This window comes from Acromyrmex echinatior, chromosome 8, assembly GCF_024713525.1.
Source record: "Acromyrmex echinatior isolate Ae372 chromosome 8, ASM2471352v2, whole genome shotgun sequence".
In the NCBI taxonomy this organism is placed as follows: Eukaryota; Metazoa; Arthropoda; class Insecta; order Hymenoptera; family Formicidae; genus Acromyrmex; species Acromyrmex echinatior.
The window spans coordinates 12,723,325-12,748,357 of record NC_141859.1 but is presented as its reverse complement, the minus strand read 5'-3'; the positions used below and the strand labels follow the sequence as shown (position 1 = coordinate 12,748,357).

General features: G+C 34.1%; 1 protein-coding gene across 5 annotated transcripts in view; it reads right to left on the bottom strand.

The window, feature by feature from the left end:
• LOC105152576 (dual specificity calcium/calmodulin-dependent 3',5'-cyclic nucleotide phosphodiesterase 1) overlaps positions 1-25,033 on the bottom strand; it is a 137,848-nt gene that overhangs the window by 59,073 nt on the left and 53,742 nt on the right. The gene's annotated exons all lie outside the window — the stretch shown is intronic.

The window sequence follows — 25,033 nt, the reverse complement described above, 5'->3', positions numbered from 1 at the left end:
AGGAAATAATTTTTGTCTCTTGCAGTTTTTTTGTAAAGTTGATAGTATTTGAGTTAAAAAAGTTATTGAAGCCAATTTTCAGCCATTTTTAGCAATTAATATTTTGTTAACTATTGCGAAAATTACAAAATAGAGGATTTTTCTTCTCAATTTAGTCCATTCTACTCCTTTGCAAAAGATTTATCATTATTTTTAGAACACCCTATATATTACTCAAAAAAATTATGACAGAAAAATTTTGGGCCAAAATTGATTAACTTTGATTGACAATAACTTCGCGAAAAATTATCGTAGAATAATGATTTTTCCTTCTATTTCATTATCACGGGAGGGTGTATTCCGTCAAATTTTGCAATTTTCAATATGACAAGCACACCCTCAGAGTTACAGTGGTAGGGGTACGTTAAACTTAAAATCTGGCTATAGCGTCTTAAAGAAAATTTCAAGCTTCAATTAAAAAGAGAACCTTATTCTACGATAATTTATCACAAAGTTATCGTCAGTCAAAGTTGATCAATTTACGTATTAATTTTTCTATGTCATAATTGTTTTGAGCAGTATATATTGTATGCCCACCTACAGGGTTGGCCATATTCGTCGGAAAGATCTGGCAACACTGTAACTTTTGACAGAGATGTTAGATCGAGTAACGACGTTTCCCATGATTGAAAAAAAAAACATCTTTCCGTCGAATATGACCAACCCTGTATATGTAAGGGAAAATCCTGTACTATCGATCACCTTAAGTTTTTAAAATATCTTAGGCTGAACTTAACGAAAATTAAAACAAAATTATTTGTAGTTCTTAAGGACGAAAACGTGCTTAAAGGACGAAAGTCATTTTATCAAAATGTGGATAATAATTAGCAAAAAGGAAAAGGTTAGAATATGAAGTTGGAGAAAAATCGTTCTGTAATATCGACCAGCTATAAGTTTAGTTCATTTTTAGGTGAAAATGTCTAATAATGTAACGAAAAGTTCATTTGAATTGTAGAATTGTAGATAAAAGTTAAATGAACATATTTTATTTTAATTTTAATTACTAATAGATAAATCCTTAAACTATAACGTCGATCTCATAGATCGATGTTAAAACTTAACTTGTAAACAACTTCCTTGACATATAATACGAAGGAAAAAAGAAGAAAATAAACTGAGAAGAACATGAAAAAGGATGTAAAACAACAAACTGATAAGAAAATAATACAAAAACGGTATAACAAAAACGAATAGCTACTGCTATTTACATTTTAAGTCTTATTTACTGGTGTGCTGTTATATTCTGAGATTAAAGTGTTATGTCATGCCCTCCGTAGAAATATAATTTTACTTTCTTTTTTTTGTCTTTTCGTTTCGCGTTGAATTATTTTTCATTATTTAATCTCACATCGTCTATCTAAAGTATTTCTATTAATTAATTGCGGATATTCCTAGCAAGAAACTTATTCGGCGTGGTATGATTTTGTCATGCCGACACCACGTGACACATGTGTCGCAATCAAAGCACCCCAGAAGCGCATGCCGCGTGCTGATGTATTGCGACGAAATTCCAGACAGAATAACTCCACGCGGAGCTAAGGAATCATTTCCATATATTGGGATTGTCATTATTATCCTGCGAGGTTTAAGAAAAATTAATCCGATCGAAATCTCGACGCTTAATCTCTCAGAATAAGAATAAGCTATTGCATATCAATCACGGCCCGCGACGCGCGTATCGCTCGTCATTCCAAATTCTTTGTGGAATTTCAGCCGCTCTGGCTAAGAATACTGTTAATTTCGAAGTCTCGCGTTATATTTAATACATTTTTTGTGTGTTGTTTGATTTACTATCTTTTGGCCATAGTGACCGCCTTAATTAGCCTTAAACAGATAAGTAAACGCGAATTTGTGAGCGCCAACCAATCGAGAGTCAGGGAAAGAGCAGCGCAGATCATTTTGGGCCTTCACGAAGAAGGCCCAAAATTTAATTCGTTAATTACTTTAAAATTCCATCAATTAACGCGAACCTAATTTGATCCTTCAGTTCTAAATTGAATTCGTGGCAACCGTACCGAATTTCAGCCTAATGTAACTAATATTTCCATATGAAAAATCATTTTCCAAATTTGGCACGTATTATCAATTTCGGAAAATTCGAGCTCCCCGTTCCTCTCGACTTGCAAGCGCCATTGACTGGCGTCTATATAAACGGGGCAAAAATCGAACCCGCGGTCATTTTTGATCAGATTAATCTGATGAATAGATCAGAATCACAAGCGGAATATCTCTCAATATATCAAAAAAAAAAGAAGAAAGTACGCATGTTTATTTCTTTCAAGCAATTCCTTTTCCCTTACCCCTCGGGCTGGCCGCGCTTGTAGAAGCTGCTCAGTTCTTCCCTCTTTTCCTGGACTAATCGCGCTTGTAAGAACTGCTTACTCTACCCTCTCCTCTCGGAATTGACCACGTTTATAGGAGCTGTTCAATTCTTCCTTTCACTACTATCTGCTTCCTCTACAATTAATTTCTAATTCTGCTTCTTTAATGCAATTATTCAACTAACTGTCGGTAATGTAATAAAAACACTTCCCACAGAATGACTAAAAGAGGAAACACGCGTCCTGTGATTGTCGCTAAACAGGTCCCGAATACTCACGGGCCACCGTGCTGCCCCCTGATCGTCTCCGATGTCCCGGTACAATTTAATTCATTCGGAGTCAACTTGATATCTCATCAATAAAAACATAAATACTTATTTAGCGTTATATTCTGTCTTACTCAATTCTTCCCCTTATTCCTTACTTAAAGGGTATGAAACAATGGAAAGATCTGAATTACTCGGATCTATTATTAATTTCTTTGCTAAATGAATACTAATCAATTTGACCTTTTGTTACTATTACAATTATTTATTGAACACTAGCAATAATGATATAATTTGAAGCATATTTTCTAAATTATTAAATTAATAATTCACTTCCTCATTGATAAAGAATAGTGCCGAATTCCAATTATTAATCTAAAATTCTAAATCGATTATAATAGATCAATCATTATAGAGGACTCTCTTGTAGCATGCGATACGCCGGCGCTAGAAATCTTATGGTTTCCCGCTCGACCTGAGACTCACTCTGATCATATCTCCCCTACTCTAATAAACACTCCGCCACTCTTTCAATCCTATGTCCTATCTCGCGCGCCGCGTTGGATCTCTCTCTCTCTCTCTCTCTCTCTCTTTCTCTCTCTCTCTCTCTCTCTCTCTCTCTCTCTCTCTCTCTCTCTCTCTCTTCCCCCTCCGCGCTCGGCAGCGACGCGATTCACAATATGACATAAGAATTTTACACCAAACCGCAGATCATAAGATAAATAGGCATCTCGCGAGTGCGAAAGGTAATTCATAAACGCAAAAATATTCAATCCGTGCTATTATAATAGTGTGCAATCTACACTATTAGTCATTCTTAACATAAGAATACGTAACATCTCTGGTGACAGCGATGGGATAGTAACAAGAACCGCTACATCCTAACACAATAGTTCATAAACGCAAAAATATTTAAATTTGTTACAGTTCATAACGTAACAAGAGAAAAGATTTTATGATTCAATTTTATTTTATTAGTAATTTTATGGCAACTCGACAACTGCGTCTAAGAAATTACAAAGAACCTGACAAAATAAATTTTTGCATAAAAAATGCTTTAGCTGACATTTCTGAAGATGAGGGCTATACATATACTATATGTGCATGCATGCATATATGCATACATATGTACATATATACGTACGTGATTTTTCGAATGTTACAGTTCAAGGGTTAAAAACTTTATTTACATATTGGTCAGTACTACGCAACAGTAAATCGGTGCTACAGGAAAAACAACACAAAACATTTTTGTCTATTTTGCGATGTTGTATAAAGAAAATGGTTATATTAATGGTCATATTATTTTCTTACAGCTAATAGTCTAACTATAATGCACGCAATGCAACAAAATCATTTTTAATTGAATCGTTTAACTTGAAAAACAAGAAATTAGCTCTGAAAGATAAATTTTTCAGCGTTCATTAGACACGCTGTCCCAACATTCCCTACGATGTAGTAATACGCATACAACGGATAAAACAATAGGATGCATCCTCTCATGCACATATAACGCTATTATCTAACGGGATAAGTGAAAATTAGTTTTGGTCGATACTAGGAGCTGGTCATTTTACTACAGAACTTTCTTCTATATGTGATTATCTAAAATAAAAGGGGGAAGTTTTAGAATGGAAGCAAGAAATATGTTATTGTTCAGTTATTATATAATAAACTAAATGATTAATTTGAAATAATATACAGTGTATCTCAAAATGACTGTCAAATATTTCATGTGCTGATAAAATGAACTAGACTAAGTCGAAAAGTCCTCTAACATTTTGCAATTTTGTAATAATTAACAAGATATTAATTATGCCCTATGTTGTCTCATCTGGATGGACACAACTGTGTAGTCGTGCTCCTGCAACTTCGCAACAGAATTTGAAAAAACCGCCAAAATCAAAAGACTGATTCGTGCGCTATGCGCACCATTATTTGCGTATCGTTCTGCCTCGTGCGCTCACCAGCGCTCTCGGACGCCACTAGCGCGTCGCCATGTCATTGTGTTCTGTTCGCTCGCCTAAGCAACAGTGTTTCACTCAGTGTTCAGTTTAGTATTGTATCATGCTACATAAACATAAGAAAAGTGATATTCTCAAGAACGTCGCCGGCACACCGAGAATCACATCCAGAGATCGCTTGCAAGAGCATTCGCGAAGCCGGCATCGGGAAAAAAGATTGCCAGTTTCTCGCTTATCAGGGGTACAAAGCCCATCGAGGAGACGAGACTCGTCGCGGGAATGACGCCTGGCAAGAGATTCCCTAGCTCGTCACTCTCGATCCAACGAGAAATTCATCGATTTCTTAGACCAGGTTCGTGAACTGTTTGTCCGTCAGATTCGCGAACATAACCATGCCTCCCAGCAACTAAAAGATTAAAGTTCCTAGCAACCGAGAGATAGAAGGTAATGCGCAGATGGACGATATGTCCTCACCAGCATCCCTGGCTACTCTCTCAGCCTCAAATCAGGCAAATAAAGGACCGGCGGTCGCTAGATTCGACCAAGGCTCTTCGACCAGATGCGTCCTTTCAGCAACTCAGCTTTGTTTCTGGCATAGAGAGGCGTATCCGACGGTCTCTTCACTCCTAATTCCTTCCGTTTTTCTTTAGTCACGGCGGATGTAGCTGCAGACGATGAAGGCCTCGAATCGACATCTCCTCAGGACCCGACACTTTACCGAGACACTTGCCACCGAGCATGCCCCTCAGGACTCAAATCTCAGTTCAGAGTCACAGTTTCTAACCTGCGAACTGTTTGGGAGAGCTCAAATATTATATCTTCGGTTTCATCTAGTTGGAATAACATAATGCTAAGTTCGATTCAGGCTGAGTCTCGAAGCGGTATGAGTAAAGAGGCCCGCACTCGTTTTCTTTCAAAATTCGAGCCTAAGGGGGATCTGCAATTTTTAGCCCCGCCTAAATTTAATAAGGAACTGGCCGCATTGCTAACCCCGTCACTAAGCGTGATGAGTATCAAGCGCTTCTGTAGATTCAGGTAGAAGCGTGTCTCAACGCTCTTAACTCAGGTATGTCCATCCTATTAAATCCAAAAATCCTACAAATTCTTAACGAAGAAACAAGATCGACTCTAACATTTTTTGCAGAGAGTATACACCTTCTCTCTGATCCGAGTTTCTGTTCAATCAAAATTTTGCCAAAACCCTCAAAGCAATATAGATTTGCGAGAAAACTGGTCGCGAGGTTTCCAAATCAACAGTACAGATGGAGAAAAAATCTCTACAGCCAATTTGACTGGGATTACAGCAACAAAATCAACCTCGGATGTCTAGATTATCATTGTCGGAAAATCGGAGAGCTTCTACCCGAACGTCGGTGGCTCGCCGGTCGGGAGCCTCATCGCAGCCGCTATAGTCGATTCCACTCACGATTACGGACTCGACATCGCCATTAAACAGGATAAGAACCACAAGCCGCCTGTACACTTTTTATGAAAATTGATTAGATATTACTTCCGATCCCTCAGTTTTGGAGGCTATTCTTATAGGGGTTATTGCATTTCCTTTTCCTGCAGCATTCCTTCGAGATTCACACACCCCGAACCGGTATTTTCACAGTCTAACACGCTTTTATGCGATAGAGAATTAGAACGCTTACAGCTAAGGGAGCTATCGTCCCTGCAAAGCCTTGTAAGGAACAATTTTTATCTTCATTTTTTTTATAGATAAATCATCCGGAGGTAAACAATTCATTCTAAACCTGTGATATTTAAATCAGTATATTGAATCATCACACTTTAAGCTTGAAGATTAGCGGATCATCATCCGTTTGATGCTCCTTGAAATGAGAATGATCACCCTGGATTTAGAGGACGTCTACTTACTGGTCCTCAATTTAAAGGACACAGAAAGTTCTTACATTTTCAGTGGCGCGAAGTCACTTACGAATTCACAATACCTTTCGGTCTGTCTACAGACATACATCCTTACATCTTCATAAAGATTCTCAGGCCAGTGGTCATATATCTGCGTAACAGGGAGTATCAATCAGTTATATATTTACATAATTTCCTTCTCCTGGAATTTTCAACGAGTGCCGTGCGAATCTCCGTTACTATATAGCTCTTCTGCAATCTCTTGGTTTCCTTGTCAATTATTCGAAGCCTCACTTGGAACCCTCCTCTAAATGTAAATATTTAGGTTTCCTATTTGAGTAGAACAATCTATTTCAATTCCTCCACAACGATGAGAGAAACTGTTACGCCTAATATCTACAATGGCTACCAAAGAAAGCTGCTCTGCCAGAACTTTGCCAATTTTATCGATTCACTCGTTTTGGTCCAGCAGTTTAATATGACCTTCTTTATTCCAAATTCTTTGAGAGAGAACAATTTTTAACTCGATCTAAAAATAACGATGATTACTCAACAATTATGACAATTCCCTCGCATCTTCATGAAGATTTTAAATGGTGGATATAAAATTTTTTCGAATTCTTACCAATCCAATAGGATTCAGGATACTTTGTTAGGGAAATCTTTACAGACTCTGAACGATTGGGGGGGGCATCTTGAGCAGAATCACGCACCCATGGTTGGTGGTCGAAAGATCTTTCATATTAAACGTTTTAGAGCTTAAAGCAGTCTTCAATGGCCTCCATTGCTATGCTGCAGATCTTCGAGATTGTGACATTTTACTTCGTGATACGACAGCTTTAAGTTATATTAACAAATTCGGCTCCATACAATTCCCTCACCTTTTGGCTATCTTAGCACAAATCTGGCGTTGGTGTGAGGCTCGTAACATCTTCGTATTCGCCTCTTACATTTCATCTATACAAATTGTAATTGCAAATGCAGAATCCAGAATAGCAAATCCTGATACAGAATGGTCACTTTCTCACAAAGCTTTCTGCAAGGTATTCGAAATCTTTGGATCCTTTAAGGTAGATTTAGTCGCCTCTATAAGTAATAATAAATGCAAATCCTATGTATCATGGTTCTCTGACCTAGGTGCGAGATAGCAGTAGACGCTTTCACCCTTTTCTGGAGGGATTTAAATTTTTATGCTTTTCCTCTTTTCTTTCATTTTATTACCGCGGGTTCTGAAAAAAATAGTGAATGACAAAGCAAAGGGCACAATAGTAGTGGCTTTCCCAAGCCTGGTTTCCATTATTCTATTGTCTAGTGCCATCAAAATCATTATTTCTCCTTCCTAATCGTTCACTTCTATTCTCCTTTCAGGAATCAACATCCGGCGTGGAGATCGCTTTCTCTGGGGGTTGCGAAGTTATCATGGAAGCGTTTAAGGAACGCCTAGTATCTCAGGCAGCTATCCCAGCTCTCTCGCTTTTTTATTAGAATCTACATTAAGAGATTAAATAATATTCATATTCTCTTCACGCTTGGCGGAATTTCTGCCAATGCCACGGTGTACTCCCGTTCTCTCCGTCGGCCACCTAGACGCTAGAATTCCTAGCTCAGGAATTAACACTTCTTCATATTCCAGCTTGAATATCATAAAATCGGCGATCTCCCCTGTAATGAAATCATCTTATATAATCAGACGCTTTTGTAAGGGCGTCGCAGCTCTTAGCCGAGTCCGCGATATGATTATGTGTGAGATCCAGCTCCGGTGATAACCAAACTAGCCTCTCTCTACCCTTACGAGGGTATTCCTTTAAAAAGCATCACTAAAAAGCTAATGCTTCTCCTTGCGCTCGGTACAAGACATCGCGCTCAAACTCTCAATTCTCTTAGATTATCACAAATTTCAATTGGCGAAAAATTGATGATTCGGGTACCGCACCAGCTAAAAACATTAGCCCGGATCGTTTCCAACTTTTTTTCTGTTTCTCTCGTTTCGGGAACCACAAAAATCTCTGCATAGTACACCTGATTGAACCTTATATGAACGAAGGAGCTGCGTCCATCTTCTTGTAACTTCTTTTTCATCTCCCTCTCTAAACCAATCAAAGCAGTCACGGCTCAAATACTAGTGCCGCTGGATCAAACAGGGTCTACAAGATTGTGGAGTTAACGTAGCCAAATTTTCGGCTCACAGCACTAATCAGCCTCACAAGCAGCAGAGAGAGGAGTCATTTCAGAACTTATCAAAAGAGCAGCAGGTTGGACAGGAGAATCCCGCATCTTTGCTATTCTATTTCTTTGCTATCTTCTACAAGAGACCGATCATCAACTTAGAAAATTTCAGTAATGCTGTTCTCCTATCTTAATTACTACCATAAAAAGCAAAGGACCCCGCACAATATTATAGGATTTTGGCCCTCGGTGAAATTGGCTGAAATTTTAGTATGTTATAGTTCTTGACTCACTGATCAAAAGTGTTCATAACTTGAAAATGACTAATTTTTTTGTTAGAGCCATTTAAAATTTTATTTTATTAATGTCTTACAAAAACAAGTTTCTGTAATAAATCAAGAGATTAACAATATGCTAATCACTCTCACCATCCTTACTCCCACCACCACCCCCACTCCCCACTCCTATTCCCACACACATACTCCCGCGCGCGCATTTTTATATGAAAAAGATGCATAAAAATCGAAGTTTCATATGTGCGTGCGTGCGCGCGCGCGTGTGTGCGTGCGCGCGTACTATCTATGTATGCATCAATGATACATTTATGATTTTAGATTTTTGCTCATTCTCAGAATTACCCGGAATAAACAACGTGGACGTGATGGGCATTTCATTCCTTTAGAGTGCTTGATTTTCGTGAGTCCCCTTGCCTCTCACGTTTGGGGTGTTTAATTTTCGTGAGTCCCCTTGCTTCTCACGAATTTGAACTTTTATTTTAGTAATCTATAACCTCCACCTTATTATTGAGATCTTCTTGGTCTACTCTATGGACTACATCCATTGTTGTATGCAAACTTCTATCGGGATATTTAATATGTGGTTGATGGCGTGCATACCCCAGATACCACAAAATACTTGCAACGTGTGCACATGTACAAAACGTTCTTGATCCAGACTGACATGTACAATAATTTCCGCTCATAATATTAATATCTTGTTCTGTAATAAATAACAATAAATAAAGGGCAAAATAAGAGTCAAACACATTTTAAAATTACACAATTAAATAGAATATATTACAAATAAAGAAAAATAAAAATTAAAACAGTTTAAAATACAAATTACAAGTTTCGGCTACTGGATTGAGCCGTTTTCAGACATTTACATTTCACAAAAATTGCTGTACAAAATTAATTCTTAAAAATAATCTCATATTACTTAAATTAATAGCTCGAGTGAGTCTTGATATATAACTCGACATTATTCGCATACTTTTGGACAATCAAAAGTGTTTTATGTCTCTTGGAAAAAGATCTAATGGGTGAAAAAGATTTTTAAAAAAATTTTTCTTAAAAACTACTGAACCAAATCAAACCAGATCAAAGTAACATCCTAATAAATTCTAATAAATAAAAACTCAGCAAAAACATGTGTAAATTATTCAAGCAAGTACGTCCATACAAGTATCAAAATCCAATCAACATGTATGCAGTTTAATGGAACACAGTTATATAAGACGGACATAGTGTGTCAATTACAATGTACACTCGCTGATATAGATCAACACAAACTGAGAGAGGAGACGGACTGTCAGTATCGAAGAGTCAAATTTTATTTACAATAGGTGTATATGCCTTATGAAAACCTTCAGTGTCAGTTTGTAAATTTAGACTATTTTTCTGCTTTTTAATATTGAGCATCTCAGAAATTAAGTGTTTCCTATAGCAAGGTTCTTCATTCAAGATTTTAACGTTCCCATTGGAAATCATGATCATACTGTAGCCTATGCTCTGTGATGACAGAACGGACAGAAGTGTTATGTCTAATATGATTACGACGTTCTGTAATTCTGGTTTTCAATTGTCTGCCCGTCTGTCCAACGATGCATCACAATTATTATACGAGATCTTATAAACTATATTGCTCTTAGATGTATGGGGACAAATATCCTTTTGTATATCCTTTTATATATACAAATATACTTTTATATATTTCCCCATTTTATTAGGACTATGAAAAGACACCCTGATGTAATGTCTTTTTGGTTAATGTAGGCTATAAAAACCTGATGTTTTGTAGCATTACGAAATCTCAAATAAATCCTAATTCTGACATTATTTTCATTTAATAATGTATCATTTGAAGTTCATCATCTCCGTCTCTTTGCAATTTATCTTGGATATATTATGGCGATAGATTAACCTAATAAATACCTATTGTTATATTTCACAAGTAATCGACATCAAGCTGTGGAAAATCAGGTACTTGATTGTTTAACTTTTGCCATTGAGCATGTCTATTACGCAAATTATCAATTTCTATTCGTGTTTGTATTACGTTTGTGCCCGTTGCAACATTTCTCTAGCAATTTCAATAGTTGCTTCCTGCATATGTATAAGAGGATGATATCTATTATAATTGCTCCAGCAATTTTATAGTAATCACCAATATGCTTTGTATTTCGAATATTGAATGTGTGTTCGAATATTTTAAAAATTGTTCTAAGATGCCTATTTCTCGTTTCAATTAACTATTTGGTTTTTGTAATTAAGCATGTGTCGTTTGCAGTTTCTGTTGCAAGCTGTTGCTGTCCACGTTCAAGTAATGTTGATGTTTTAATACCTAAGTGTTGAAGAAGTGGTATAATATTCCTCTATCCACTAAAAATATATCTCTTTTGAAATCAGTTAGTTAAAGTCTGAACATCCTTTTCAAATTCATTTTGAGGTATCGCAGTATCATTATTCCGAGAATCCGAAAAATATGGCCCTAATATAGATAAAATATATCCATCTATGGCAACAATTAATGTTGACTTCAATAAATGTCTACCTTTATGTATGGAATAAGACTGTCTTAATACACGAAAATTACTACTCTTGTATAGGTAAGTAGCGTCACATATGGCGATAACTCTTAGTATATTAGATTGTTCATTGTACAGTTCGTTAGCGAATGACATAACATGCTGATTTATAAATTCTTGTCTACTGATAGCCTCCATGCCTATATTTTCGCGTAAAAACCTCGTTGATAATGACTTTTGTCACCGAACTAATTGTCATATTTACAACTTGTCTGCTAGAATAATTAAAAAGAATCTTTAAGAATTCTGCTAACCCTTGTCTGATTTTACATAAAAATGTCATTAGATCTTTTCTACTAACATACTTTATGCTATATTGTTCAAAAATTGGTTCACAAAATGTTAAAATATCTTCGAATTGCTGTTAGCTTACTGGAAATAGACATTTAAATTCTTCATCAGTTAACGTGTCAGCCTCTTCCAATCTGGGACGTGCTCGAGCCATGTTCCTAAGTTATTCTAAAAACATTTGTAATTGTAATCCACGGATAACGTAAGGTTTATTAGTATAACGTAATTCAGATATCAATTCTGTAATAATTAAGCCATTTCGATCTAAATGATGAGCATATGATCTGATATTTTCAGGAACATAAATATTACTTTGTACGAAAATATGAACTCTGCATTCCGTGGATATTCTATAAACATCATTTATAGCATTACAAATTATACAAGCATGGCTTCCTCGTTGAGGAAGCCATGCTTGTATAATTTGTATATACTTAAGACGTTCAACCTGAGACATGTTGGATCTGCTGATGGATCTGTGAATTGCAACTATTTCATTTTGAATAGATTGATTACAATTAAAACAAAGTCTGATATCATTTTCGATATTCATGTTTGGTAAATTATTAGCACAGCGTCTACTTAATGCAATTTATTGTTTATCTTCATCTTCATCAATCCGGGGCATTTTGCTGTGCGCAGCCTTCTACATTATAAACATAGTATCTCAATTGTCTTCTGAAAGCCATTGTATGACTTGGAATAAATATTTAACAATATTATTGATATAAAAATATTTATCTATAAACTGTTAATTAAAAACAGTAAAGAAAGATTATCGAAACTGTACTAATATTTAAAATGCGTAATAGTATATGAAAAATTATAAGCTTATAGTTTGGAAAATGATTATTAGGGCCCGAACGTTCGCGTTTATGCTCTTGAAGCACCACCGCATATGAATGTAAACAAATCGAAGAGGAAAAGAATTTTCTATCCTATATTGCTATCGCACTTTAGAAAGTATCCGATATTTTTTGCACATGGAGCTTCACATACGGAAACAAACATTCAAGTCGTGATAATAAAGCACTTCGCACATGAAAGATAAATGGACTCACATATTTCAAATAATATACGTTAGAGAAGTCGTAAAAATCTAGTAAAATCTAAATACAATATATAATATAAATGCGCACGCGGGCGTATGTGTGTAAGAATAGGGATGGGAGTGGAGTGAGGGTGGTAATGGGAGTGAGGGTGGTGAGAGTGGTTAGCATATTGTTTAAAATCTCTTGATTTATTACAGAAACTTGCTTTTGAGACATTAATAAAATAAAACTTTAAACGGCTATAACAAAAAAACTAGTCATTTTCAAACTTTGTGCTTATGGATACTTTTGATCAGTGAGTCAAGCACTATAATATATTAAAATTTCAGCCAATTTCACTGAGGGCCAAAATTCTATGATATTATTCTATATTATATTAGGTGTATAACTTTGCTTCCGCCGTTTTCTTATAGATAGCTTTAGCGGTAAGTGGTGGTCGAAATAAATAGATCATAGACGTCATACAATAAACTTGGGCATCTGTCAACATAACCCCATAGAAACATTAGTCGATTTGTGTCGATTTGTATCATAAAGTTATTCTCGATTGAAAATGTCAGTTTACGAATCAAATTCTCGTCATTTGCGGGAGGTTTTAATTTTCTGCTTCAATATGAAGAAATCTGCGGCTGAGGGTCATCGAATGGTCTCAAATACTTATGGTGAGGCCGCTATTAGTGAAAGAACGTGTCGTGAATGGTTTCAACGGTTCAAGAACAGTGATTTTGACATCGAAGACCGGCACAGCGGTGGAAGAGAGAAGGTTTTCAAAGATACAGAATCGGAGGCATTACTTGATCAAGACTCGTGTCAAAATCAAAAAGAATTGGCACGATCATTGGGAGTGATTCAACCAGCCATTTTAAAACGCCTCAAAGCCATGGGAATGATTCAGAAGCAAAAAAATTGGGTGCCGTACGAGTTGAAGCCGAGAGATGTTGAACAGCGTTTGTTTGCTTGTGAACAGCTGCTTGAAAGGCAAAGACGGAAGGGATTTCTGCATCGCATTGTGACTGGGGACGAAAAATGGGTCATTACAATAACCCCAAGCGCAAAAAATTATCAAATTAAGTCATGCTCTGTATTTGGTGGGACCAGCTCGGCGTAGTGTATTATGAGCTGTTAAAACCGACTGAAACAATCACAGGCGATTGGTATCGAACGCAATTGATGCATTTGAACCGAGCATTGAAAGACAAACAGTCGCAATACAACGAGAGACACGGTAAATTTGCAGCATGACAATGCTCAACCCCATGTTGCGAAAGTGGTCAAGACATATTTGGAAACGTTGAAATGGGAAGTCCTACCCCACCCGCCGTATTCTCCAGACGTTGCTCCCTTTGACTATCACTTGTTTCGATCAATGGCCTGGCTGACCAACACTTCCGGTCTTACGAAGAAGTAAAAAATTGGATCAATTCGTGGATCGCCTCAAAAAATGACCAGTTTTTTCGACGCAGGATTCGTACGCTGCCCGAAAGATGGGAGAAAGTAGTGGCCAGCGATGGACAATACTTTGAATTATAAATGTATAACTAGTTTTTTACAATAAAGCCTCGAATTTCGGAAAAAAAACGGCGGAAGAAAAGTTATACACCTAATATATATATATATTAGGTGTTGGAATTAATTCGTAGCGTTTTACAAGTGATGGGAAGTACTTTCATTAATGTATTTTTTAATGCTCATGTGAAATAAATAACATTCTTTCATTAAAAACGCTACGAATTAATTCCAACACCTAATATATATATAAATATATAAAGGACTCCGCATATCATAAAATTATGTTTGTTTATATATATATATATATATATATATATATATACATATATATATATATATATATATATATATATATAAAATGTCGAAGAAAAAGATAAGGGAAGTTTATATTATATAATTAAACAAGTTTATATTTCAGTTCCTAGCAAATCACATCTTTGAACATCTACACAATTGTGTCCATCCGGACGAGACAACATAGGGCATAATTGTGAGATTGCCTGGGAAGTTCAATCCTGATTATGCCCATGGTCTCGTCCACATGGACACAATTGTGTAGTCATGTTCCTGCACTTTCGCAACAGAATTTGAAAAAAACCACCAAAATCAAAAGACTGATTCGCGCGCCGTGCGCGCCATTATTCGCGCATCGTCTTGCCTTGCGCATTCACCAGCGCTCTTGGACGCCGCCAGCGCATTGTTATGACATACATCCCCCTCCCCCCAAGTATTTGAAGTAAATTGCCACCTCTAGGGTGAGAAGGAATAGATAAAGGGTGGGTGGTCCAATCGGATGAAACCACTTGCCAGGTAAATTCGTTTAATCTCACAATTATTAAAAAATCACCAATATTTAACATTTCGGGACATTAGCCGATGTCTGAAATTTCAGTGATTTGACATTTCGAGACATTATTGAATGTTTTAATTTTTAATAATTTGATATTTCGGGACATATGTCTTTTCGGGATTATGATTCTTCAAGACCACCTGGACATGCAATGTTCTGTAAACAAACATGCCAAAACTTAAAAAAATGAGACAATATCCCGAAACGTCAAATTACCGAAATTTAAGATGTGCGACAATATTCCGAAATGCTGAATTGCCGAAATTTAAAACGAGAATATATCTCAAAAAATTATCAAATGAATAAAGAAAAACCTATAAGAGTCGACACAGGTTTTTCGGGAATAAAAAATATGTTTATTAATAAACAATATATAAAATATCTAGACGTTTCGACCACATTATTTTGGTCATCTTTAGTAATTGACGCAATATGAACTGTACACTATTAAAATGAGTCGCTTGATAAATTTATAAAAATTTATAAATAATAAAAATTTACAAATAATAAAAATGTGTCTAAATTTAAAATGTTTAAAATGTCATAGTATTTGTGTGAATACTGTATACGTGAGTCAATCGATAATGATACTATTACTGTAATAATAAAAAAATTCTAATAAGCAATAGTCAATTTTAATCAAATGTGAACTTATACATATCGGTTGTACATACCTTATTATGAAACTAATGTGTGCATTACGAAGGTCCATTATCAGTTACAAATAAGAAAATAATATATATATGTGTATATATATATATATAATATATATATATAGGATGTCTCTTAAGATGAGTCGGAGTCACATTGGGGACGGACAAAGGAAACAAAAAATTCTTATACATTTTGAGATACTCGCTGTAGTTTTGAATTAGAAAAGAAAATGTCTAAGTCAATATGCAGTTAAGCTGCGCCGCGCGAATTCGTAAGACGGCTCACACTTGAACAGCGACGAAGCGCTTTTTCCCTCTCTCTGCGCGCCGCCGCCGCTGCCGCTCGAGTATGGGCCGTTCTACGAATTCGCGCGGCGCGGCTTAACCGCATATTGGCTTAGACATTTCTTTTTTTAATTCGAAAACTACAGCGAGTATTTCAAAATGGTATAAGAATTTTTTATTCCCTTTGATCCAGTGGTCCCGACCTATCTTGAGAGATACCCAGTATATATATATACATATATTAACAGATAACCTTAGAATGGCAGAAGATTTTAAAGATTTTGAAAAAAAGTCACGATAAATAGGGTTTAATAAATCCATCTTTCTATAAATTTAAGTCTTAAAAATTATCTCGGAAATCAATCTCTTACTTAACAATTTTTTTCATCTAATATCTTAATTCTTAATCCAAATTTAAAATTGCGAACAAGAATGGTTTTTGTAATAAGATATTCCTTCTTTTCCAATCTTTGGTTAATATCAGTGAGATAAAAAACAATAAAACAAATATAAACGATATGATCTCTAAATTTGTATTAGCCACTAAAAAATTACTTAAAAATAATCCAGATATTTTGGCCATATTTTTTCTCACTATATAAGGGTAACATTGTTGTCGCCCTAGACAAATTTGTGAATAGATTGAAATTAATATTGTCGGATGCAGACACTTATACATTATTGAAAAAGAATCCAGCAAATAAGTTAGTTAACGATTTTAAATTCATATTAAAGAGGTGAAAGGATTTGTGTCTAACTTTACGTATAATTTTTTTAAATTCATCTAACTCAACGCTACCGAGGATACGGATTACCAAAATAAATCAGGAAATCCATTATGCATTATTATCTATTGGTAATCGTCTTCATAATCTTACAATTTACTTACATAGAATTTTTATTTCAAATTTAGAACATCCAAATAGCCATGTTAAGAACAGTTTTACGTTAGTAAAAGAAAATTAGAAATTCTGGAAGGTTTTGTTTAACTTATTTCACTGAATGCCTCTTAATTTCACTGCGTTCATTAACATCCCGATCGATTTAGTTATTAAAAGTATTCAAGAAAGATGGGAGCTAATCCAAAAAAAATACCACTTTAAGACAGTCAGAATTTATTGAGGTCTTGAAAATGGTTTTGAATTCCATATATTTCACATTCAACAATAAAATATATAGCAATTTTATTCCATTTTAAGATCTCCATTATCACCTCCGTTATTGTTACAGATTTAGTTTTACAAGATCTGAAAACTTCTTCGTTAAAAGAATTGCCTTTTTCGATTGGTTGTTATTATAGATATATGGATGACATATTTATTCGTCAAACATGGATTTTATAATGAAAGTTTTTAATGAGTATCGTTTAAGATTGAAATTTACAATTAAATTAGGTGGTAATATACTTAATTTTCTCAATGTTAAAATTATAAAAAAAGATAATTATTTAACTTATGATCTTTACCACAAACCCATTTTTTCCTTTAGACATCTGAATTTTTATTCATGCTATTTAATGTGCCAAAAAATTGATGTAACTATTGATCTGATAAATAGAGTATTGTTTCTGTCCCATCCCAAATTTCAAGAAAAAAATTTTAATTTATTATTAATATTCTTCTCTCTAACGGATATCCTTTAGATTTAATTTTTAATTGTATTAAGAAAAGGCTGAAAATTTTGAGCAATTAAATAATAATAAGGTAAAAAAATTAGAAAAACCAATCAGAGGTTGTAATATCAAACTAAATAATTATTTTATAATTTCATATATTCCTATAATTTCTAAGAAAATTAAGAAATTATTTAAAAACACTCCGCTAATAAAATTTGCATACAAAAACACAATAATTTGAACATCTTTATTAAAGTACATAAGAATAAGTTGCCAGCATTAACACATTCAAATGTGGTCTATAAAATTAACTGTGCCCAAAATGCGAGGCGTCTTATGTTGATCAAACGGAGAGATTACTAAAAACTAGAATCAGTGAACATCGCAACCACATTAATAGAAACAGCTCCCAACTTTCGGTTATAACTGAATAGAGTGAACACAGAACATAATTTTGATTCGAACGGAGTTAAGATGAAATTAGATGAAGAAAAATCGTTAAGTAAGAGATTGATTTCCAAGATGATTTTTATTCATAAACAAAAATAAGGCTTAAACATACAGAAAGACACGGATCTGGAGAGACGATAGTGTCTCGACGTTAAGACAAGCGTTATGGTGCGAGACACTGCCGTGCTTCTTTACGCGAGCCGGCGAGTTGCAGCAGATCTGGAGACATAATTCTCAATAATGGCTAAACTGATCAATTGATTGGCACCAGTCAGCTATTTAACTGATATGGGATTATATGGGAGAATGGTGGATCTCTTCACGATTCATGCTAATTTATATCATCGTTTTTTTTTATATAATATGATATTGAAGATGGCTAAAATATTAGCCGGAACGTCTACATATATACACACACATATATATATATATACATACATATATATATATATATATATATATATAATAATAATATATGTATACACATATATATACATACACACACACATATGTTTATATATGTTTATATATATGTTTGTAATATTGAATTCATGTAATAATAGCGTAATTAATACAGCGCCAATTCCCATTAGCCCTTTGTTTTTATTTATTTGCATTTTAAATGATGAAGTTTATATACGCTTTATCGATAGCTACTGTTTAAGTTGTATAATGAAAATGTATTTTTTTTTCTACGTATCCTACGAGCAAAGTTATTGCGACGCAAATCTCTGAATTTCTAAATTTTATCATATTTTAAAAAACGTCGTCATTATATTTATTATTGTCGACCGCTCGGAACGTATGGTTGCACCGTCTGGCGCTAGACGGCGCTAAGAATAAAGTCACCAGATTTATAAAATATCGCAAACTCGCATCCATTTTGCACGTAGTGCGACGCAAAACGTAATCATTTCAAATTTGTATACGTATAGGAGAAGCCCGGGCAAAAATGGACGCCCTGGGTAAAGCGAATACCTTTTATTTTCGCTTATCTATCTGAGATGGCGCTATGAGTCTCTAGCAGTTGAAGAAATGACCGACCAGTGACGTATGACGTATGAAAGTACGACACAACATATGATTGCGTTCGTTTGTAATCAATAGAGACAAATAGAAATTTGAGTATTTTCTTATGATTTTTGCTATGGTAATGCCTAGTAATTAATGAAAAAGTACACAGTGCGACAAATACGTGTATGGTTTGAATCGTTTCTCTACTGATATTTAAAGCCTCCTCCATCATTTTTAGTGATACATTGCGATCGTTTGCAACAAAATCACATACTTTTTCGATCATTTCGGGTGTTCGAACTAAAATTGGCCGTCCTGATTTTGTGTCATCTTCAAGGGTCTCTCTGCCTTCCAAAAAACGCTTATGCCACTCAAAAACAGCTGTACGACCTAGACATTGACTGCCGTAAACTTGTTGCATGGATCGGAATGTTTCTGATGCACTTTTATCAAGTTTTGCGTTAAATTTAATCACTGCTCTTTGTTCCATATATTAAAATTTCTACCTCGACCAAAATCTTGTTTAACATGAACTGTCATATCTTCGTTATATGTTAACCAAAATGAATGAAACTTTGACAGATGATAGCAAAATCTTGTGTTCAACCTTTAAAATGCATGTTTGAACGCACAGATGTCGCCACTGGTTGCTGACATGTGATTCATGTCCGGGAACATATTTGTCGCACTGTGTATATATATATATATATATATATATATATATATATATATATATATATATATATACATACATATATATATATACACACATATATATATATATATATATACATATATATATATACATATATTGTATATATATAATTCATATTGAATTATTTAAGCATTAAAATATCAGCATGTATTATATATATTGTATATTATATATTATATATTATATATTATATTATATATGTACATATATATATGCATATATATCATATTTATAGTCATTCGAACTGCGCGCAGAATTGATTTTTGTACTAAACAGTTCATCTCGTGTAAGCATTTTAAAATTAAACCATTAAATAATTAACATTTTATTGTGCTATGTGTTTTTCATATCTACGTAATAAAGATGAAATATTTGGTTTTTATCGATATTCTAATAAATAAAATAAAATATTTTTTTAATATGATTGGTAGAGATAGATTTGAACAAAACAAATGGAACATCTTAGAACATTTCAGTCGCGACTGTCGCGAGCTACGTGAGCTCTCATAAAGCCGATGGCACATAACAAAAACGTAAGACAGTAAGACATAGGCTAATATAAGGATAATTTTTGTACGTTTTTGTAGGAATGATAAATTTTTTAAGTCTGTTGATTGATATGGGATAGAGAGATCCAAGAACCTCTCTGTTCTGTATACATTTATCGTACGACAAAAACACACACATAAAATAGCATCTTATTACTTTACTTATCATGAGCGCCGTCCGCGATTATTGCATTAACGTATCCACGATTACTGCATTAATGTATCCGCAATTCACATATGTAGTTCTCCATCTAATTACTCGCGCCACGACTCTAGCGTCGCGGGTGTTCTCACTATTATTCGTTATCTTATCGTATTTAAGCTAGCGTACATGTAATAAAGTTACGAGAAGACAATTCACACATTTACTTCAATCCGATTATAAGACGACCGAGTCGCAATATTGGTCCTTCGAGCCTGATCCTGAAGTTTATGTGCAATTATTATATCCTGTACACGACCAGAATAGGTGAAACAAGACGGACCAAGTACTAGAATAATAGAAATACGGCCATTATTCCCGCCAGCTACGGATCTTCCAGGTCAAGTGCGGCATTAGTTTTGCTAGTTCTCAATTGAAGAATTAGCACGCAAGTAAGTTTTCACTACTTTTCATACAAAACGACGCAACGCTTTATATCTACGCGCATGCGAATCGCCATTACTTGCGCGTCGTAGCAACAGACGCCATTATCTCGATACGCATGCCGTCCATTTCGCAGCTACACAAATTACAAGTAATAGGCATCTTTTTCACATATAAGCGAGTCACCTTCGGACAGCTCTTCATACCAAAGTGGCAAACAATATCTCACATCTGAAAAAGCCATCACAGGATCTTTCCGAGGAATCAACGCATAGCTTCCTTGTCAGATTGTCTATACCATTGATGCATCCCGACAGCTTCTTTCCTTCCTTCTCGTCACATCATGGCAGCATTGGACAATGGCCAGAAAAACACTTTCAGCATCGATTTATTGTCACAGTCTTTAATTACTTGCCTATGCTCGTGTCCGATTTGTAAGTAATACGCAATGTATACGAATAAATTAGTTAATAGACGGCATTCTCATTTTTATTCACGTATGACTAGCACATGTTCTTATTGCATATTTGCATAAAATCATACGTTAATTCATATAATACGTATAATTCGTATAATAATAGAGTTTCCCAAAATCAACGCTTCTGTCGCCGTTCTTTTCTTCGCTGTTGAAAACCTGCTCGGAGAGGCTCGTTCGTGTAGAAAAGAATAATCATACGCTATCATTATAATGGATTTATCACTTCTAATTAAGAACCGCGTTAGAGTAAAGGCAAAACTTACATAATTAGCCTTCGATAATTATATTAATTGCGTTTAGATTGATAAAAGAAAGATGAATTACCATTGTGAATTGTAAAGGCTAGTGATCTTTTAACAGAATTTGATACGATTCAAAGTGAAATAGAAAATATAGATGAAACAGAGGCGCAAACTATAGAGCGGTAACAATTTGAGGATAGGTAATATAGGTAATAACAGCGGCGCGAAAGCTACAAGTAAGCGAACATATATATTATATTGTTTATTTACGTCATCTAAAGAGACATTGTTCCTTCATATGCCAATTATTGTGAAGAACATTACTAAGGCCTTGGTAGTTTAAAGGCTTAGGACGTTCGCACGGAATGCAAGAGATCCGGGTTCGATTCCCGGCCGAGGTAATATTTTTCGCAATAAGAATTAATTATTTACATATAATATTTTAATACGTTATTCAATATTATTAAGATCGTTTCGAAGATGCAAATAAGCATCAAAAATTTGTTAAATTGCTAATCAATTTAACTCGTGATATTACTGCGGTAATTTAGTAGAGTTAACGTTTTCAAGACCGAAAAATTTCGGTGAGCATTTCCGGGGACTACGTAGTATATAAATTCGTACAAGAATCATATAAGCATTTAAGATTCAGTTAGACCGTTTAAGACTTTGATTTTTATAGTTTGTATTATCACACATATACGGTTTTATAATATATTATATTGTTTTTCTTGATAATGTCATGTAAAAAAAGAGAAAAATTATACAGTGGGCTATTGACGATACTATCATTTGTAATGATAGTAATCTAATTATAGTAAGGGTAATTTTCTTTATGAATTTTTGTAACACGTAAGATCTAGATATACTGCGATCCGATTTAAGAGTCCTCTATAAGTAAAATCTTCTATTAGTTTATTGTTTTTCCATCTTACGAGGGGTCTTAAATCACCTATCAGTTTTTTAGTAGGATTCTCGTCAATTATCTGATATGTTTTTATCAGACAATAAAACTTCTACTTTCTCTATATAGTTATAACGTTCCGAAACAACTATGACATTCTCCTTATCAGCTGTAGTAATTAATAAATCCAGATGATTTGTTATAGAACCTTTTATAATATTCATACATTTAATTATATTATATATTTTTCTTGAAAATTATAACAAGGATCGTTTTGAACAAACCTATTAATGATGGAGACTGATTTCGAACTTTACTAACAATTTGTTTCCAATATCCTGTATCAATATTTGTTTTTTTCTATATGTTTAATGAATTCTATTGCAGTTTTTTCTTTTTTCTGTTCATTAATCGATAGACCAAGTAATAGACCAAATATCAGACCGGATGACATATGATTTTAAATGGAATGATGTTGAAATTCTAGATAATAAATCTTCATAACAAAAGATCGATTTTAGAGATGGTATATATTGAAAAACAGAAAAATAGATTGAACAAGCAAAGCGACACATAATCTCTTTCTAATTTCTATCTTCCAATTATACAATTATAATATTATCCCCTTCCTAATGATTTCCCTTTCATCTTGTTTTTCTCCTACCACTTCATAATATTTCCCTTCTATATACCTTCCCTTAGATTTTAACTCTCTTCACTCTGACTATATCTTTGTTCGGATTCATATATTATAGCATTCTGTAAATTGTAAACAAATTGGAATAAAAGAATAATAGGAGAAAAATAATTATTAATCTTGACTGCTGTTTAAAATATTGTTCGAAGACCCATTGTAATCGAATGGGAATTTTAGAGGTACAATAGAACAATAATTTTTTTTCATGTTTAAATTATTATTTTTAATATTTATTTTTTATTTATTTTTAATTATTTAATTATTTATTACTTTTTTTACCTTAATTACTTCTTAAATTAATTATTTAATTATTACAACAAATTTCGATCCGCGGCAAACAGAAATGGCAAACATTCATAATAAACTCAATAAATGAATAGAACATTTATCTTAAGATATTAAGCAATTATCTATATTGGACAATATTACTATGAATGATCGTTATTGGACAATAACGGAATGGAAGCTATCACAAACAAAGAGAAAAGTGGTTCGAAATTTTGTAACTCATTATCTATAATTTAAATTTTATTGGTAACCAACTTTTAGATATACTTTATTTGCATTCGCGAAACGAGAGAGAACTTGGATGAGTTCTTTCATCCAAGTGAGTGTGTCCTTTTCTAAATGGGGAGTACCTCTATTTCTCGAATGCGCAGATTAGAGATGCTATGTCTATGTCACGACTCAAGAGTCACAGGTGTTTTTGCCATTAGGGAATATTTATATTGGCCGTATGCCGTAATCTGTAAAAATTGACCAATCACCTTCCTTTCATAATGTCAAGTGAGAGGAGAATGACTGTGATTAGTCAATTAACAGATTATGACATATGGTATATACGATAACAACCAATATAAACGCTCTCTTATTCGTTATTCATTAGGTCCTGCGCAATAGCAGGAATAAAAAATTAAGCATAAAGAATAAACGATTTCAATCTACCAGAAATCGTGTATTCCAATGTATCTGATTTCTGATAGGTTAAAATCGTTTATTTTTCATTCCTAATTCCTTATTTTTTCTATTGTGCGCAGAACCTTATCTTGTCCACCGACAAGATACTCTTAAAGACTATCAACCCTAGATAAATTTTCGGCGGTATAAAAACGACCCTAAAGGCCTGAAGGTTATTGAAGAACGCTGATATTATCTACAATTGATATAAATTTGCTATTATTAACATAAATATTTGGCTAATACATTATTAAATAATAATAATAAATTATATTAAATTTATGATTTTTTATTACATAAATGTTCCATAAATAAATATCCATATTTATAAAGCTATAATATTCTATACATTGCCGAAAAATTACAATTTTTTCTCTATAGTCATCTCTGTTGATGATTACCGTCAAACTTTGACGGTAACACTGAAATCACAATTTTAATGAAAAATCGAGTATTATTGATCCAGCAAATGAAAATGAATTGAAATGGAAATTTTCAATCCGAATTCGTATTTTAAATAAAAATGAATTGGGCTCCATGGAAAAAATGAATGCATTTCTATTCGATAAATGAATAGAAATATTTTTAAAGGCATTAAAATAAATGCTGTAACTGTGCTCGCGAGCAACGGCACAACTTCGTTACATGCTCTCCTCTTACGTAAAAGTACCTTTTCTCACTCGATAGGGTAAT